At 38.0% G+C, this 19519-nt stretch overlaps 1 non-coding gene across 1 annotated transcript; it reads right to left on the bottom strand.

Annotated features, from left to right (window-relative positions):
- Nucleotides 1-17817: 17817 nt before the first annotated feature.
- On the bottom strand, nucleotides 17818-17924 carry LOC141636039 (small nucleolar RNA R71). The gene has a single exon (XR_012540681.1). It is a non-coding gene; the product is annotated as a small nucleolar RNA R71 (small nucleolar RNA).
- Between the last annotated feature and the right edge of the window lie 1595 nt (nucleotides 17925-19519).

The following is a 19519-nucleotide window of genomic DNA, read 5'->3' as shown; positions in this document are numbered from 1 at the left end:
ACATGCTAAGCATTAAATAATTGTTTTTAATGATGGCAATAATGTCCCATCATAAAAGAAGTTGCATGCACCATTCTGAAAATACCTCGCAAGTGTAGTCGAGACAAAGTAATATAGTCACTTGTATATAATCGAGCTTGTAGCAAGGATAAAACACTGAAACTCTATGAAGGAGGCTATCTTTTTATTCTTGAAGGCAAACCTGATGAAGTCATTTCCCAAGTTTTTGATGATATTGTGCAATGGCTTGATGCAGGATGATCAAGTTAATAACTTTTATTATTTGCTTCTCCATTTGCTGTAAAGTCACGCCCATTTTTTGGTTTGTGCCAAGTAAACCCATGTGATGGTGTGCCTTTTGTATGCGTTTATTCACATGTTTGACATGCATTTCTATGAGCTTATTTTATTATTTCATACTATTTCCTCCCTTATTTGCTACTTGGGTGTGTTTCATGTCTCTTGCAGGTTTTGAGACTCATTTTTGCATTTGGGAGACAAATCCGTTCGGTAAAGGAACAGAAGAGAAGTCTAGATGAGCTTAGGAGAGCAAATACTGAAGCTTTATACACGCTGTCTATCGACTTATTACAGTTGTCGATAGACAAAGTGTCAGATATCAATAGGAAGAGGTCCATATATCGATAGACATACTCAATTGACACAGGTTCTCTTTGCAAGGAAGTTGTTTACTCAATGTCGATCGACAAGTACTCAATATCGATCGACCACCAGCCCATATGTTGATAGACATTGCCATCTATGTGCCAAACGACACAAGGAACATGTTTTGGGAGAGTTAGTATACATGTCGATCGACCACATGTATAGTGTCGATAGACCTTTAGCTGTATGTCGATCGACCAATCCTCTATGTCGATCGACCAATGACAGGTTATGGACGAGTCTTTGACTTAGCTTATTTCTTTTGTTTGGGCTTTAGTATAAAAGCTCTTGGAATCTTTTAATTAGGTTACACTTTTACACTTTACTTTATGCAAGCAGACAATTAAAAACTTCACTACGTAATAATTCTCTACAACTTTTACATTTAGAATTTCTCCCTTTTTTCTATTGCTCACACTCAGATTCATTTGGTAATTTTAATTTCTCTTTCCCTTTGTTCTTCTTTATTAATTATTTCTACTTTTTTTACTAGTCTTATTAGTTTAATTTATGCTTATTAGTCTTTCAATTAATTTCATCATGAATTCTTCCCCTTTATCGTCTTATTCAATTGTTATTGCAAATTTCATTATGAGTAGCTAAACCCCCTTTTGCTAGGATTCAGGGGAGCCATGGATTGAGACGGTATTAATTGGGTAATTAGATTGGTCGATATATTTGGTCTATGTTGTTAATTGTGACATTTAATTGCAATTTGGTTAGTTAATGCGCATAATTTAATTAAATTGAATTGGTAAACCTCGACCTAAGATCGAGAGCCTGGAAAGGGTTAGACCTGTCACACACATTAGAATGCCCTAGTAAGTTGCGAGAGCCCGCTAGAAGCATTCTAGGGTGAATAGCGGACCGAGAGGACCTTTTCACTGCCTTATAGACCGATAATTGAGACTGACCTTTGACCCTACCTATGACCCGTAATAATCCATGGTGAACCGATGTCCTAGCTCATTTATCTTATATTTTTCCCGATTTAATTTCTCTTTTTAAACCTTTTATTTTATTGCTTTAGTTTAGAACACAAATCAAACCCATCCCATTTGGTTACTAAGACATACTTAATTTGACAAGTAGAACGCTAAAAGTCTCCCTGTGGATGCGATCCCGTCTTCCCTAATTATATTAGTTAGAGACCAGTTAGTTTATTTTTGATAGGTTGCCAGAGCCGTATCAAATTTTGGCGCCGTTGCCGGAGAGGCGGCACATTTTTTCTATTTGTTTTATTTTAATTTGTCTATTGTCTCAAGGAAACTGTGTTCCTTCATGCCATTTCTCAACTTTTAGTGCTAGTTTTGTTTATGCCCAGGTCTTTCAGGTCTGAGCTCATACCGTTTGATCCAGAACCAGAGAGGACTCTCCGTGCTAGACAAAACTTTTGGAAGGAGATATATCAAGCAGAAGACTTGAGTACGCTTGATTCAGCTTACGCCGCTTTTATTGCAGAAAATCAGTCTTTAGAGGAAGACACGTCTACTTCTGCCCCTACTACGATCATGGCTACATTAGCAAGCCATTCAAAGCCCACCCTTGCGTCCATTCCTAAGGGATTCAAGTTGCCAACCACCGATGATGGTACCTTTGAGATCCGTCCATCCTATATTAACCTGGTAGAGCGGAACATGTTTGGAGGAGCAGCTACTGAAGATCCTGCCAAACATATGGAGAAGTTTGTTACATACTGTTGCTCAATCCCTTTGACTGCCGGGGTAATGCAGGACCAAGTAAAACAAGTTCTATTCCTTTTTTCACTGCGATATGGTGCTACAGAGTGGTTGCGTGATTTGGACATGGAAGCAAATGCTATTACTAACTGGAATACACTCACTCTTGCATTCTACAAGAGGTATTTTCCACCACATAAGACAAATGCTCTTAGAAGCCAAATCACGAGTTTTAAACATAGCCCCACTGAAGACCTCAATGAGGCATGGGTTCACTTCAAGAGACTAGTCCGCTCTATTCCCCATCATGGTTTCCAGATCTGGTTTTTATGCAATCAATTTTATAATGGGCTGTATGATGACCATAGAGCCTTACTTGATTCTTCTGCCAATGAGAGGTTTCAAAACAACACTACTGATGCCAATGCTTGGAAATCGATGAGATAGCTACTCACATTGCTGAGTATGGTAATCCCAGAGGTAGTACAAGAGGGGGTAGTTCAGATGGCGCCGTTGCAGCTCAGTTAGAGGCATTGACTGCACAAATTGCAGAGCTAAAGACTACCCAATCTTTGGGTAAATAGCAGACAATCCATGCTTTGGTTCAACAAGAGGTCCCTTGTGAGAGATGTGGTACTAATGGTCATGTTGCAGCTGGATGTATGAGTACTATAGAAAAAGTTCATGCTTATCAGTCTTTCAAGCAAGGTAGCCCGTACTCCAATTTCTACAATGCGCAAAATCCTACCCTACCGCCGACCAATGCGTATGTCATTCCTCAGAATCATGGTAATCAACCATAAGGGAACTTTAATAGGCCACCTCAACAATAGTTTCAACAGATGCAGCCTCCTCCTCAAGCTTCAAATAGTGATATGTCGGACATTAAAGCCATGTTACAACAGCAAATGGCGGCTTCACAGAAGCAGGAGGCTCTAATTAATCAATTGTTGGCTCACAATAAAATTTTGGACAATCAAGTTGCTAAATTAACAAGCCAAAATTCAAGTAGGCAGCCGGGTACCTTGCCTTCTCAGCCAGATAAACCACATGAGATGGTTAATGTTATCAACCTAAGGAGTGGTTTTACTTATGACGGACCGGAGATGCCTAAAGATGATGCTGACTTGGTTATTGAAGAATCGAATGTCAATGATAAGATTGCTGATCCATTGCCAATTACTGATGATTCGACTTCTAGTACTGCAAAGAAGTCAAGTGCCGATAAAGAGAAGAAAGCGGCTGAGCCACCAATTGTGATCAAGCTCCCATTTCCGGCCCGACAGCTGAATACCAAACTTGAGCAACAATTTGGGAAGTTCATCAAGCTATTCAAGAATATCCACGTATCCATTCCATTCACAGAACTCATTACTCAAGTACCTTCTTATGCTAAATTCATGAAAGAAATTTTGACTCGTAAGAGAAGTTTTAATGAGGTGGAGACTATTGCTTTTACAGAGGAGTGTAGTGCACTCCTGCAAAACAAATCTCCACCTAAGTTAGCTGACCCAGGTAGTTTTTCTATCCCCTGTTCCATAGGCACTCATACTATAGATAATGCTTTATGTGATTTGGGTGCCAGTGTCAGTGTCTTACCTTTATCTTTAGCTAAAAAGATAGGTTTGACTGAGTCTAAATGCACTAATATGACTGTCCAAATGGCAGACCGTTCCTTTTCTCGACCTTTGGGTATCCTAGAAGATGTTCCTGTGCGGGTTGGGAAGTTCTTTATACCCGTTGATTTTATTGTGTTGAACATTCCCGAGGATACTCATACCCCTATTATCTTAGGGAGACCATTTTTGCACACTACCGGTGCAATTAGTGACGTAGGAGCCAAGACTCTGACATTTATGGTGGGGTTGATAAATTGGCATACATGCAGTCTAATGTTTGTAGGGAACCTATGCAAGTTGTACCCTGTCAGGTTGTTTCCCCTGTAGAATCTGATAAGTTAGCTTATAGTCCCGTCGTTGAGTCATGTCTTGTTATTGTTGTGACACCTCCGCCCCATATTGGGAGCAAGATGGAGGACCATACTGTTGGTTCTCTTTCTCTAGGACATGACAGGTTTAACTCCTACAAGGATTTGGGAGATGGAATTGGTGCTTTGGGTCTAAAGTTTATAGCTGGAGATGTTGATTATGGCCGAATGCCAAGAGATTCGGTGTCGCGTGCAAAGAAGGAATACCCGAGGGCTAAGTGTAGTGAGTTAGCTTGCGTGACGATATGCCCTTCTATTTCTGCAGAAAAGGTAAAGTGGTGGCCTAAGGCCAAGATCAAGAATGCTCAGGGTACCTCATTCAGTCAGCAACCATGTTGTGGGCTGTTCAGTTGTTTTGGTAAATGAGGTGGCAGAGGTCGAGCGGGACCACATAAACCAGTACTGACCGGGAGGCAACCCGGATTGTAAAAGTTTTGTACAAGTGTGCTTTATTTCGGTTTTTAATTTTCATGTTAGTGTGGTTTTAATGAATATAATTTTGGGAAGAGACTTAATTTTCATCTGAGTTTCACGCAGGTCCTTATATGCGTGATAGAGTTTGATGCTGAAAACCCGAACTTTACGGGTGTTGATTGGTGGTAGCTAGCCACGACCTCCCTATGTCTGATGCTGGTTTGGGGAGGTCAATTTTGCAACAATTGTGAGTTCTCTTTTCCTAATTTGTATTCATTTGCATTCATCTTGTTCGTATACCCTTTCCCCTATATGTTTGATGCTGCTGTTGTTTGCTGAATACAATGAGGGCATTGTATGATTTGGTTTGCGGAGGATATACATATGTCTGTGTTACAACCATATGCATATTTCTTGCATTTCCGCATGCATTTATGTCAAAATACCAAAAAAATTGAAAATTTTCAAAAAAAAATACAAAAACATGCTTGCTTTTACTTTGCATTTAGGTATAGTCTTAGGTTGAGTCAGAGTGGCTATATAACGACGATGATATTGCTTTTATTCTCTTGAGCCTTGTATTTTTGACACCCTATTTTGAGAAATTCATTTGCATAATCTACGAGTTTTTGATAATTTCTACCAAATGAATAGACTTGACTTATATGTTGGCAAACTACTTACAAATTGTAAGGTTTAGAGCTTAATAAATCAGTGATACTCATGACCGGTTTCATTTAGGATGTGAGTAGTACTCCTTACATGGCATGTAACATCAATTTGCATAAGCATGAAATTTGTCTCTTATTGCTTACATACACTCGGGTTTGTGGCGGTGACACATGTGGAGAGGCGACCCTTCCTTTATGTTTTGCCCCTATTAGCCTCACATTAGCCAACTTTACCTTGTTTTGACCCTTTTATTCAACTACATTCCTATATGACCTACCCTTGTCAAGCTAGTCTTGTTGGTAAGTTTGGAAGTTTTGTTGTGGTCAATTTTTGCAATTGTGATGGATGTTGGAAGGGAGAATGAAAAGAAAAAAGTTATGAGAGATATGATGAAGAGAAAAAGAAAAAGAAAATGAAAAAAAAAAGATATTGAAAAAAGAAGAAAAAAGAAAAAAGAAAAAGAGAGATGAATGAAATTGAAGGAAAAAAGAGTTGAAATTTTTATTTTACTCCTATGTTCATCCTATTCATAATTTGAGGAGTATTGTTGTGGTTGTGAGCGAGTTTATGCCGAGCTTCGCACTGTGCTTAATTTTTGATGTTGGATTAGAAGCGGAATATGTTTACTTTTGGTTGTGTCCGGTGCTAGCTTGTCTTTTACCTCTACATATCCAAATCATTTTGCCCCTTCTTACCCATTTACCTCACCTCACATTCATATGTAAGTCCTCAACATGTGTTATGGACCTTATTTGGTTGGAGTGTATGTGTACGGTAGCTAGAGATACTTATCATGTTACATTGCATGCATGCTTTTGTAGGTCGTAGTTAGGTGAGTGACTATTTTCCTTCTCTCTTACAAAATTTGTACTCACCTTGTACTTGAATGAGAGATGAGTGACTCGTGAGAGTCCGATATAGATGTCTTGCAAGGTCGACGGTTTGGTAGTTTTGGTCATTAATTCAACTCGTTTGCATTTGGATTTTTCTGCTTTATAGCTTTGGAATCCGTTCCTTAGCATGGGTAGTCTCTTGCATTAAATTGGTTTAACGAGTCTTTTGTATAGCTAGCTCTGAGTTATATGCCGCTTCATTAGTTCCTTTTTCTGTGTCTTGTGTCTATTTCTTGCTTGGGGACAAGCAAGGGTTTGGTTTGGGGAGGTTTTATGCGTGCCTTTTGTATGCATTAATTCACATGTTTGGCACGCATTTTTATGAGCTTATTTTATTATTTCATTCTATTTCCTCCCGTATTTGCTACTTGGGTGTGTTTCATGTCTCTTGTAGGTTTTGAGACTCATTTATGCATTTGGGAGCCAAATCCGTTCGGTAAAGGAACAGAAGAGAAGTCTAGACGAGCTTAGGAGAGCAAATACTGAAGCTTTATACACGCTGTCTATCGACTTGTTACAGTTGTCGATAGACAGAGGTCCATATGTCGATAGACATACACAATTGACATAGGTTCTCTTTGCAAGAAAGTTGTTTGCTCAATGTCGATCGACAAGTACTCAATGTCGATCGACCACCAGCCCATATGTCAATAGACATTGCCATCTAAGTGCCAAACGACACAGGGAACATTTTTTGGGAGAGTTAGTATACATGTCGATCGACCACATGTATAGTGTCGATAGACCTTTAGCTGTATGTCGATCGACCAATCCTCTATGTCGATCGACCAATGACACGTTATGGATGAGTCTTTCACTTAGCTTATTTCTTTTGTTTGGGCTTTAGTATAAAAGCTCTTGTAATCTTTTAATTAGGTTACACTTTTACACTTTACTTTATGCAAGCAGACAATTAAAAACTTCACTACGTAATAATTCTCTACAACTTTTAGATCTAGAATTTCTCCCTTTTTCTCTATTGCTCACACTCGGATTCATTTGGTAATTTTAATTCCTCTTTCCCTTTGTTCTTCTTTATTAATTATTTCTACTTTTCTTACTAGTCTTATTAGTTTAATTTATGCTTATTAGTCTTTCAATTAATTTCATCATGAATTCTTCCCCTTTATCCTCTTATTCAATTGTTATTGCAAATTTCATTATGAGTAGCTAAACCCCCTTTTGCTAGGATTCAGGGGAGCCATGGATTGAGACGGTATTAATTGGGTAATTAGATTGGTCGATATATTTAGTCTATGTTGTTAATTGTGACATTTAATTGCAATTTGGTTAGTTAATGCGCATAATTTAATTAGATTGAATTGGTAAACCCCGACCTAAGATCGAGAGCCTGGAAAGGGTTAGACCTGTCACACACATTAGAGTACCCTAGTAAGTTGCGAGAGCCCGCTAGAAGCATTCTAGGGTGAATAGCAGACCGAGAGGACCTTTTCACTGCCCTATAGACCGGTAATTGAGACTGACCTTTAACCCTACCTATGACCCCTAATAATCCATGGTGAACCGATGTCCTAGCTCCTTTCTCTTATATTTTTCCCGATTTAATTTCTCTTTTTAAACCTTTTATTTTATTGCGTTAGTTTAGAACACAAATCAAACAAACCTCATTCGGTTACTTAGACAGACTTAATTTGACAAGTAGAACGCTAAAAGCCTCCCTGTGGATACGATCTAGACTTCCCTAGCTATATTAGTTAGAGACCATATGGTTTATTTTTGATAGGTTGCGACAGCCGTAGCAATAGATATGGACAAACATTTGGAAAATAAAGAAAAGATGAATAAAATAAATTTGAACTTTCTCCAATTGGCTAATGATTTTCACGTCCCGTGCATATCGACGTCCCGGAATCCAGGAACATTGACTCACTGTCAATTTTACGATTTTAATATTTACAGTATACTTGAAAGAATGCGAGAAAGAATGAATGAACTAAAGATGCCCCAAAAAAGAGTTGTTTAATTGTAAAAAAAAAGTTGATTTGCCTACTGGAACCGATTTGGCATGAGCTTTGCACTCGTAAGTGAGCTTTGCACTTGTAAGTGACTGAACCGATTTGGCATGAACTTTGCACTCGTAAGTGACTGACCATGACCTTGAAAACTTACTAGAGAGTGCATCTAATGGAGCTAAATATTCGTTGTCTTTTGTTGTAAGTTCATTTATTTTGTCTTGACATTAGATACCACTATGTTGGTTGATCCTTGACTATCTGTATCCCACATGTCCGATCTAAATCTCAATATCCATTCTTGTATGATAGTGAAATACTTAACTAAAATTTTGACGAATTAAAATAGAACACAAATTCTTGTTTAAGACTTTTACTTTTAATCGAAAGTATGCTTTTTCACATACGAACTTTACTCTTTCACATACGCTTTTTACAATTTTAGCCTTGTCATTTTTTCTTTCATCACTCCCTCTAAACCAGTTACACACCTCTTCCCTTCCCATCCACCAGCCTACCCTCCTCCCTACCCTCTGCCTCACCCTCCTACATATCCTCCGTGCTCCGACGTCTTCTGTTAGTCAAGTCAGACAACTCTATTTTGAAAACCATTTGTCAAACTTCCCACCATGTACAACCTTTGTACCATACAATTCTATTTTCACAACCATTTACAGTTCCTTATGCGTGAGTATTATGAGCAACCCAATTATTGGGTTCCTGTTGCTCGTCAAACGAAATACATCGAAAATATCCTTTTAATGATTGTTGATGCTCAGTTCAATCAGGGCCCAAACAAAGTGTTAGAATTTCATCAAGAAACGCACACAATGCGCCAGCCACCATAAACGACCGTTAAAGCTAATTTGATTGATTAAATAAAATTTAACAAACCATAATTTCATCATTTAACAAACAAATAAATTTTGATTAATTAGATAAAACTCATCTAACAAAATTAATAGTAATTGATAAAGAGAAGAATTATACATTAATTGGAAATTTAGGATCCAATCTATTGCTCAGGTCCTTTTTTGCTTAGGTATTAAGTAATAAGGGTATTTGATGGAGACTTAACGAAAAAGTATGTGAAAAAATAATTTCGATAGTTGGCGTAGCCATGACTAATGGAGATTGATAGTATTTCGTATTTGCCTATTTTGAAGGCAACAATATAAGCTGTAAGGTTACGTCTATTCTATTAATAATAGTAAGAAGCTTTATATATATTTAGGTATGACACATGAGTAAGGATTGAAAATAATTGGGATAATTAGGGGTATGAATTGATGGCAGTAAGAAGTTTTGTTAAATTAGGTATGGCACATTTAAAAGGTTTGTATGTATGTGCTATGAAAAAATATAACACACGATTGAATTAATTATGCTTATTTACTATGTTCCAATATATGTTTATCTTTGATTAAAAAATCATATTAAGAATAAAAACAAGGTCAACGAATGATCGAGATAAAAAAAAAAGTTATAACGTAAAATATATACTTGACCATTGCATATATGTAGTTGATTCAAAAGGCTTTCCTAAGTCATCTATGTGGAGCCGAAAAGTATGTCATGTTAAGAGCCCAAAAGCATGGTCTTTGGTACGTCAAGGTCTCATGTGAGAAATGGAAGGTGCATATGAATGATGGTTGGGAGAAATTTTGCAAGGAACATAGTTTGAAAAATGGTGATTTGTTGGTGTCCATTCAAGGAAAAGAGAAAATGGAAGGAGGAGCAGGATAAGGATGCAAAAGTGAGTGGGAAAGAGAAGTATATGAGGAGGCAAGGGGCAAATAAAGTTGGAGAAGGAGAAAAGAGGGAGACGGGGGAGGAGGAGGAGGAGGAAGTGAAGGTGTGAGGGAGGAGATGGATGAGAAGGGACATAAATGTGGCGGAGGTGGAAGTGATAAAAGGGGAGGGAAAGAGGACAAGGAGGAGGATGAGGCATAAAAGGATGTTCAAAAGGATTTTTAAGAGGAACATAGTTTGCAAGTTAGTGATTTCTTGAAGTTAATTCAAGAGAAAGAGAAAATGGATGGGGAAGGACTAAAGAGGATAAGAGTGCAAGAGTGAATGTGAGAGAGAAGCAGATGAGGAGGAGCGGGAGGGGCAAACAATGTTAATGAGAGAGGAACGAGAACGGAGGGAGTATGAAAAGGGGAACGAGAAGGGAGTGTGATGTTAATGAGGAGAGGGGAACGAGAAAGGAGTGTGATATTAATGAGGAGAGGAGAATGAGAAGGGAGAGTAGGAAAAGGGAAAGATAAAGAAGGAGGAGGAGGACAGAGGCATCTGGGAAAGAAATGGCAAAGGAAAGGAGAAGGAGAAGAAGCAAGCGAAAGCAAATGCTAATGTTAATGTTAATGCTAATATGTAACATGATTTAAAGTAAGGTATTTCATAACTTTTCTAGGACATTCATGAGATTTTACCATATTTTTTTTTTCTATAGAAGAGTTGATGACAATTTAATTGTTTTTAAACAAAGGAAGGAAGGTGGCAGCATTGCGCAAGGTACCGGGAAAGAGGGAAAGAGGACAGGAAACCGGAAGGGGAAGCGGAAGATAAAGAATTATAGGGGAAGGGGGAGAGAAGGAGAAGAAAATAAGGCGTAAGGGATGGGTAATGTAAATGAAGAGGAGGCATAAGGGACGAGTAAGGGTAAAGAAATGAGTGTAGGGAATTTAATCTCATTATATAACATATTCATATATGTGATATTTTAATTTAGTCATAAAATTAAAACTAGATCTTATTCATGCAAACTTAAATAAGAATAGAGAAGAAATCGTCTTTCTTACTGTGGAATTTCGGATTAAAGGGCACAAGTAAGATCTCCTTCTTACTTGTTCTTGAGCTTTCCTTATATGGATGAACAAAGATTCAAGCTTAGAATCCCTCCCAAAGATGAATACCCAAGATAACCTCTTAAAAGACTAATATTATTAGAACTAGAATAATATTAATCTTACTAAAATTGACCCAAAATAATTGTTTTTGTCTCTTGTAATTTCGGCCAAGAGGAAGGAAATATATGAGTATTTTTCTCTCTAAACTTCTCTAAGTTTTGGTTGTGTAAAAGAATGAATAATACACTAGTGAATATCTTAGTGTATGTATCAATATAAATTGTAGAAACCCTTGGCCTTTTCTCTAGGGAAAACCGGGTATGGGGTGTGGCAAGGGCCAATGCATGGCTAAGATACTCTTCACAAAAGCAACTAGGTGTGCATGGCTATCAATAAGGTTTAATGATTATGCTTCTTATATAATATAAAACATAATACAAACCCCAACCCTCCGCATATATTTTCGGTACATATATTGTAAAATGGAAAGTCCATTTTACAATTTATTTGTCAATTTGTCACATGTAACATGTTCCATGACATTATGTGTATAAAATGTATTTTTAACAATTAAAAATCAACATATTAATAAAATATGTCACTTATAAAATTAACCTAGTAATTCATAATTACTTATACCGTAATGGGTTTCCGAATCATAAATTACAACATTCTGTATTTATAATAATTTATTCATTCTGTTTCAATTGTTTCCATAAACAATAATTTCATCTAAGTAATAAAACAATTTGATTACTTAGACAGTATCTTATTTAATCGAATTACAATAAGATACGTCAATAATACTCACAAAATCGTCCATCAATTTTAAGCAATTTAATTAACCCGTATCGACATACGATCAATTAAATAATCAATTAAGAGTGTTACCCTTTAGGTATGACCTAAGGGGATCAACTGATCACCACCGTCGCACGACAGTAATGTCAAAATCTAGTCAGCCAATCATTACCGATATGTGTGGACCAGTTGACTGTAAAATATTACATCCCACATGTATTCTTGAAATGAGATTTAAACATGTGATCGTCATGATCGACAGTTGTGATCGCATTATTATCGGAGGACACATATTCCAACAATGAGAAGTGGGTGTATGGGACGAGTAAGAGAAATAAGTCATTTTCTAATCCAACGTTCAATTTATTAAAACGATGTGGCACCTTCATAACATAAAATCGAGAGTAGAATGACAGATTGGAAAGTCAATATCTTATGTCGAAGTTAATAGTTGTGAACGTAACCATTCTAACGTAAAATTAGTAAAAGCAATTTACTATATTTCTCCATGTCTATATATAGAGACCAATCTTATTTATTAAGCAACTTACCCTAAATAGTCAAGACTTGAGAACTCCAAAATGGCAAATAATGATCCATCTAACCTCATGAAAAATTTCATGATCACTTATTAACTTCTACTTTATAACTTTTTCTTTAATGGCATAATTTGACGAATTTTTGGTGTGGAAAAATGTCTCCCGTTAGCGTCAGTAGAAAATGAGGATGATGATGATGATGCTAATGTGGAATGAAATAGAGGTAGTATTGGAGAAGATGACATGGGCTGTCGCAACCCTATCAAAGATAAACCCGAGGGGTCTCTAACTAATGCAGCTAGGAAAGTCGGGGTCGAATCCACAGGGAGGCTATGTTGCTGTCTACATGATAAATCTAAGTCTATCGGTGTTACAAATAGGCGTTTAGATATGATAACTAAACTAAACAGCGAAAACTAAAAGAGTCTAACAGATAAGAGAAAGGGACTAGGATGTCGGTTCATCAATGAATGCCAGATAATTGCAGTTAAGGTCACAAATCAATCACATGTATCATTCTAAGGGGTAATGAAAAAGTCCTTACGGTCCGCTATTCACCCTAAAATACTACTAACTTAGCTTCCGCCCTCATTAGAATATCCTAAAGAATTATAGCAGGTCTCACTCCTTCCAATATTCCGATCTAGGTTAGAGTTTGCCAAAAACAACTAGAACAATTGCGCGCATCAACCGTCTAATTGTAACATCCCCATTTACTCAGGAGCCTTTAGCTAGACATCCCAAGTAAATGATAGCGTTACCATCTCGGTTACCCGAGGTAGTGAATAACAAAGTACAACAAACCAAAGTACTTTAGATTAAAATTTAGCGATTACATGTTTATTACAAATTAACCAACTAAAACTTAATATAAAAATAAATACAACTCGCAACGGAAAATAATAAGTGATGTAACTATATATGTGATCTAGACTTCATCTAAGGTTCCAAGTTTGGCTCTCATCCCAATGCTCCCAAGTCAACTAATCTTTGGTACCTGTCAAATCTGCTCCCCATAAAACGGTTCACCGCAGGTGTTCACGAATACAAAGTCAACCGCGAGGTTGAATAGGAATAAAACTAAACAACAAGAACATACAATTATCAATCCAATTCAATTCACTTTCATTGTACAACCCCCTGACAACATGCTCCTTTCCTTTACTTAGCACAACTCCCTTAACAGCGTGCTCACATTACTTTGGTACCCCTCCCTTAACAACGTACCGCAAATATGTAATAGTACCCCTCCCTCACAACGTACATATTACCATCACCCTAGTGTACAAACTCCCTCAACAACGTACAACTGACTATCGCACAGCTTTTCATAATAATCACATTCCAACCAATGATAGCAATTCAAATCACCTCATCAACACTATTAATATTAGCCAACACAATCAATATAATTCACCCTCCGAACAATTACGATATGATCAATAAATATATGCAACATAATTCTCCCTTCCAACAATTACGATAATATCAACCAACACAAGACAATATAATTCTCCCTTTTCAACATATGAACAATTCCACTTTAACGTAAGTAATTCACCATACCAAACATAGATAATTAAAAGTCGAGTTGAGTTGGATTATCCCTACCTGGCAAGCGATTCCAATTATGCAGCTTAAGCAATCCAAATAATTAAAGCAATCCGACCCGATTATAATTTCTTCACGAATCAACCTAATCAAAATATCATAATTCAATTTAATTTATTTATTTATTTATTTATTCCTTTTATTTATTTATTCAAAATAATTATTTATTATATTTATTAAAGGTCACGATATTAAAACCCGGCCCAATTACAAACCCGAGTCACCCAAATAAAAACCCGTCTTAAAACTAAATAAGTCAACCCATAAACAAAACCCAAACCCCACGTATTCCCGTGAAAACTCACAACACAAACCACACACAACCCGTCAAAACCGTGTACAACACCCCCACCAAAACCCGTCCATCACGACCTCCCTAACCACCATCAGCCTCGAACAACCCTGTCACCTGCTAGCCCACACCACGACGAACACCAACGGCCAAAACCACCAGCCAAACCGCCACCAGTAGCCCCCAAACATACGCCCTAACTACCTAACCACCTTCACGCAACCCCCAACTCAACCCCTCGCACACCACCACACACGACACCCCACCGCCTATGGCCACCACCTTCGTCACCACTGACTCACGGTGGTTCCATAGGAGGTCCCCTCGTCCCCTCAACCGTATTATACAGGCTACGACAGACAGTTTAAGACGGTTACACACAAACACTCTCATTTCCCCTGTTTTCGCGTTTTCCATCCACCACCGCCGCAAACCACCATCTCCGGCAACCAAGACACCACCAAAGTGGTCGACTACCTCCCCCCCCCCCCATCACAACCCTACCATGCCCAGGTCAAGACTCGACCATTAGAGGGTTCAATTACTCCCTAAAACCACCCACGACCTAACCCGCAACACCCCCTGACCAGCCACTTTTAGCCGCCTGCCACCGCCACCCTAGGCCTTCCCTGACACCACCACTATACCCATTCCAACCCTTGCAATCCCACGTACCACCTTCCAAAGTTTGGTCAGATTCCGTCAAGGTTTGGGTCCGTTTCTAAGCGTCTTAAGTTCGTCTCACATTCAGCTGTATAAGAAAATAAAACGAGATTATAAGTGGTTACCTATTAATTACCGCTTGCTAATTCCGTCTCCAAAAGCTCCTCCTCTTAATTTGTGATTTATTTCTCAGATTTAAGGTGGTATTTATAGTGTAAGATTTAGAGAATACGAGGTTAATTAGGAAACTATTGTGACTTACCTTATTCTATTTAGTATAGGAATTGTTATTACTATTATATTATTATTATCATATATTATTATTAATCTTACTATAACTAGGATTTCCTCATATAATATTTATTAATTTATTATTGCCATAACTTTATTATTATTATTATAATTATAATTACCTTTATATATTATTATTTCCTTATTATATTATTATAAATTTCCCGATATAAATCCCGATAACACTCATACCAATTTAATAAGTTTCGGCCCATATAATAATAGCACACGGCCCAAAGCAAAAATATTACCCAAACCTAATTCCTGACTTGAATTATTAATTTATTATTTAATTAACGTCTTACTTGTATTTATTAGAAATGTCATTTAATCCATTATTAGATTACATAAAGTATTCCTATAAATTATTATTAAAATACGGAGTATTACAGTCTTCCCCCCTTAAAATGAACTTCGTCCCGAAGTTCGCCCAAAACTACTACCACAACACACATAGACATTCTCATAACTAAGCACCATCCAACACAATTATGCATTTTACGATTATCAACCATGCCAATCTAATAACAAGGTATCACAAAATAACTTAAAACACTTGTAGTATCACATTCCTTCCCCCTAAAATAAACTTTGTCCTCGAAGTTCGGAATATCAAACAATAGGAACACACAAATCATTGTTATAACTGATACGTGCATATTCTATACACTTTATCTGCGGTTTTGGTACGTATTTCCATGCGTATCTGTTAGTTTTAAGCTACTATTTCTCCCGAAACGGTTTACTTTGCATTTTCTATGATTTATTGTAGGAATGAGTGGAAGTAAGCTAAATCAAGCCTAATTCGTCCTCCGGGGGCAACTTCAAGGAAGCCTAGAAGAAGGAGATTCGGATTCACCCACCTTGGGATGCGTGCAAAGGAGTGAAGAGCTGATTTGAAGGAACAAAAAGAGCCACTGCACAGCATCACCAGTCGATCGACCACTCCCACCAGTCGATCGACCGTTGAAATCAAGCGTAAGCCGCATTGCTCGCATTTACCAGTCGATCGACCATGCTGACCGGTCGATCGACCAGTCTTCCAACTGAGAATTATTTCTTCGTGTTAGACTTTTAAAAGCCCAACTTGTAATTAACCTTTGGCATCTTTTATCAGTAGAACGCAGCAATTATTAGGTTATGCTTTTCATTATTGAAGAACTCAGTTTTTAGATCTAGCTTTGCTGACGGAAAACCTCGATTTCGATACTTTGTTCTTTAATTCAATTAGTAAGTTTTTATGCAATTCCTTTCTTCTTTTAATTCTTGTTATTTCAATTCTTGTTTTACCAATTTAATTCCAGAAATTCATCTCTTGTCTTTTGTCTTTTATTTAAATTCAATCATGTCAATCTTGTTCTTTGTTATCAATTTAGAAATTGTTTTAGTTTTAGTCATGCGTAGCTAATTTCTTTGATTGGGAATTAAGTGAGCCATGGCATAAATTAGGATTGTTTTGTAGTATGAATTCTTCCGTATTGGTCTTGTTGTCTTTTGATAAATCCCTTTACTAGATTGAAAGATTAGTAATTTGAATTATCGTTAGATTTGGAATTTCTCCTGAGCGAAAGCTTTGAGAAATTCTAGGGAATCAATAGACCGTAAGGTTATTTGAGCTTCGATCGAAAGGCTCGCTTATATTCCCTGAGACCGTATTAGAAGACCTCTGCTACCTTACTGACCTGACATTTGCCATGGTGAACCGAAGTTCCCAGTCTTCTCTTTATCTTGTTGAGAAATTTCATTTTAACAATTAGCCAATTAGTCAACCAATCTCAAAACCCCCCAATTAATTGTTACCTTCATAGACTGAAAATTAGCAAACAAAATCAACCTTATCTCTCTGTGGTTCGACCCTTACTATCACTAGCTATAGTTTTACTTTAGAATTATAAATTTAATTTTGATACAAAACGACGGTATCAAATTTTGGCGCCGTTGCCGGGGAGACGGTGTAATTCTGTTTGCTTTATTTTTAGTTTATTTCTCTTGTTTCAAGGAACTTTGGTTCCTTGAGACCGTTGCTTACCTTTGCTTCTAGTTTTGCTTTTGCACAGTTAGAAGACATGTTTTTGAGAGGAAGACTTGATTACTCTCATTTTGGAAATTATGGCTACAATATATGATAATCTATAGCCAAAGGAACACCATCTTCCAAAGGGGCACCAGTTACCTACCCCTACTACGGGTAACTTCGAATTTCGTTCCTCTTATATCGATTTAGTGGAGCGGAATCAGTTTGCTGGTCTACCAGATGAGGACCCCTTGAAGCATATGGAAATTTTCACAGACTAATGCTGTTCCATACCTATACCAGCTGGGGTGACTCAGGATGAAGTAAAGGGGTTGATGTTCTTATACTCCTTGAAGGATTCAGCGCGAGATTGGTACCGCTACCTTGATAGGGTAGCAACTCGAGTCACGGACTGGACATCTCTAGCATTAGCCTTCTACAAGAAGTACTTCCCACATTCAAAGACTGACGCCTTGAGAAGTAAAATCACAAGTTTCCAGCAAGGAGCTGATGAGGGTTTTTGCGAAGCATGGGGACATTTCAAAAGTTTGGTCCGAGCTGTCCCTCACCATGGTTTCCAGCAGTGGTACCTTTGCAATGTATTCTATAATGCTCTATATGATGATTACAAAGTCATCCTGGATGCAGCTGCTAATGGTAGGTTCCAAAACAACACCGGTCAAAATAAAGGTTGGAACACTATTGAGGAGATGGCAGTCCATAGAGCTGAGTTTGGAAGTTCACGTGGAAAGTCACGAAAGCAAAGTGATGAAATGAGTACCGTTGTGACACTCATTACTTCTATCACTACTCGTCTCGAGAAGCTCGAGACGACTGAAGCTTCTAAGGAGAGAGTTGAAATTCCCGTTCAAAACTCAGATGAGATCGAGAAGTTGAGAGAAATGGTCCAACTCCTTTTGGTTCAAGTGGTGAATATGGAAGCATCCGGGATTGAGTCCTCAAAGAATTTTGTGAAGCAATTGGAGAATATAGAGGCTAAGCAAGTTGTTAATTCTTCAAGCAAATGTGAAGGGCCGATTGAAATGATTAATGCCATTAATCTCAGAAGTGGCCTCTCTTATGAAAGTCCCGACAATCCAAAGGAAGACTCGGGAAATGATGAAGAAGCTCGTTTAAATTCTGGTGCAAAAACGAGCTCAATTGCCAGTACTTCTGGTCGATCGACCAATATTGTCACTCGATCGACTGAAGCGTCAGATAAAATAGTTTCTGGTCAGAAACTATTCACACCCAGCACAAGCAGTCGATCGACCAACATTGTCAGTCGATCGACTGAGTCACCTGACGAAATTAATTACGAGCAGGGGAACTTTTCGCCCGACCAAGTTGGTCGATCGACCACTCACACCAGTCGATCGACTGGAATCCCAGAGCAGGATGCAAATCCGTCAACTAGTTCGCATGATTCTTCACTCATTGATGATATGACGGGGGTTTTAAACCTACGGAAGCCGAAGGTTACTGATCCTACAGCCAGTGTTGCAGTCCCGTATCCGGAGCGTTTGAAGGCTACTAAGCTGGAGCGTAAGTTTGGTAAGTTTCTGGAGATGGTCCAGAATCTCGAGGTAACGGTTCCTTTCACTGATTTAATTACCCAGGTACCCTCTTACGCTAAATTTATGAAAGATATTTTAAATCGTAAGAGAAATTTTCGTGATGATGGTAATGTTGCTTTTGTGGAAGAGTGTAATGCTCTTTCGCAAATTAATGTGCCACCTAAATTAAAGGACCCGGGTAGTTTTTCAATTCCTTGCACTATAGGTAACCACGAAATTGGAAAGGCCCTTTGTGATTTAGGGGCCAGTGTCAGCGTCATGCCCTATTCTGTTTGCGAAAGGTTAAACATTGGTAGACTTAAGGTGACCGATGTTACCGTTCAAATGGCAAATAGATCGACTGAGAGACCTATAGGAGTTCTAGAGGATGTACCCGTTCGAGTGGGTAAGTTTTTTATTCCTGTCGATTTCGTTGTTTTGGACATTGTAGAGGACAGTCAGATACCTATTATTTTAGGTAGACCGTTTTTACATACAGCTGGGGCTGTAATAGATGTCAAACGCGGAACCATCACCTTAGAGGTAGGGGATGACACCATTGAGTTCAGTCTTGCTCACAAGGCGACTGAACCTGCTGATGAGGATACGTGTTATT

Source organism: Silene latifolia, chromosome Y (genome assembly GCF_048544455.1).
Source record: "Silene latifolia isolate original U9 population chromosome Y, ASM4854445v1, whole genome shotgun sequence".
NCBI lineage: Eukaryota > Viridiplantae > Streptophyta > Magnoliopsida > Caryophyllales > Caryophyllaceae > Silene > Silene latifolia.
The sequence above is the reverse complement of the archived record's forward strand: the minus strand, read 5'-3'. Positions and strand labels throughout refer to the sequence as shown.